The sequence below is a fragment of the Carlito syrichta genome, unplaced genomic scaffold (assembly GCF_000164805.1).
Source record: "Carlito syrichta isolate Samal-C Ts95f unplaced genomic scaffold, Tarsius_syrichta-2.0.1 Scaffold313469, whole genome shotgun sequence".
Classification (NCBI taxonomy): Eukaryota; Metazoa; Chordata; class Mammalia; order Primates; family Tarsiidae; genus Carlito; species Carlito syrichta.
Window position 1 is genome coordinate 241,365 of NW_007257565.1, and position 1,201 is coordinate 242,565.

A 1,201-nucleotide genomic window follows, 5' to 3' on the forward strand; every position below is an offset into this window, starting at 1 on the left:
TAGGGGGGTGGGGTGGGACGTAAAGGGCTGCTTCAGTGAAGGTCGTTGAGTGAGCTCACTGGGGAGGGAGGAAGCCCCGGGGCGGGGAGCACAGTGTCTACTGCACATGCATTTTCTCTTTTTTTGGACCATTGCAAAAAATTTATTTAACAAAAAGTTTAATACGAAAATGTACGTGGCCCGATTTTTACATCAAAGTAAAACGGGCCCTTGGGAGAAAGGACATGGACTTCTCTGCTGAAAAGCCATTTATACTCGTTCCAAGGCTTCTAACATGAGGATACTATTTCCTCGTATTCTCACCATGCCATGTCCACTGGTTGCTGTCTCCACACATTCGTCTGTCCCAAGATTCACAAAGGAGCCAAATCCCCGTAATATTCCTTGGGCAGGTCTGCCACCATTTAGTCTCAATGACAGCTTCTTGTCCATAAAAAAATTTTTTTTTTTTGAGTTGGAGTCTCACTTGGTCGCCCAGACTGGGGTGCAGTGGCCGCTCCCGGCCACTGTGGCCCCGACCTGCTGGGCTCCGGCGATCCTTCCGCCTCAGCCTTCCGAGTAGCCGGAACTACAGGCACGCGCTACCACGCCTGGCTGATTTTTTGATTTATTGTAGAGATGAGGTCTCGCTGCCCAGGCGGGTCTCGAACCTGCAGGCTCAGGCAATCCACTCACCTCAGCCTCCCAAAGGCGCAGGATTACAGGCTGAGCCACCGAGCTCGGCTCATAAAATTTTTCAACTTGGGAGGATGAGCCTTGCTCACGGCGTCCATATATTTTCAATAAAGCCGAAATTATGACGCTCAGAATGACCGGGTCAAAGTCATAGCAAATGGCAGGTAGTCCATCGCGAGGATGAGCTATTGTGACTACCCTTTGTCAAGGACGCGGAAAATATAAGACATTCTCCCTCTCCTACCAATAGAGAGCCCTCCCACTCCTCCTCCTCCATGTCTTAAATTTAGCCTCAAAACATAATTGTTAAGAAAAAAATGGGGAAAGGCACATGTCCATTTATTTCCACAGATCGTTCGCAGCTCGGAGCAGACATCTATTTCTGCACCTCGCCTCTCAGGTCCCGTGTCCAGTGCGCGCAGCCTCCCGAGTTGTTTCTATCCAGCGGGGCGGAAGGACCGAGGAGGCTCCCGCACGCGGTGGCCCAGGCTTCCGGGGGGAGGGGGTGGACGCCTTCCAAGCTGAG

General features: G+C 51.6%; 1 pseudogene; it reads right to left on the minus strand.

Moving 5' to 3' along the window:
- Positions 1–249: 249 nt before the first annotated feature.
- On the minus strand, positions 250–432 carry LOC110596748 (annotated as a pseudogene).
- Positions 433–1,201: the final 769 nt, after the last annotated feature.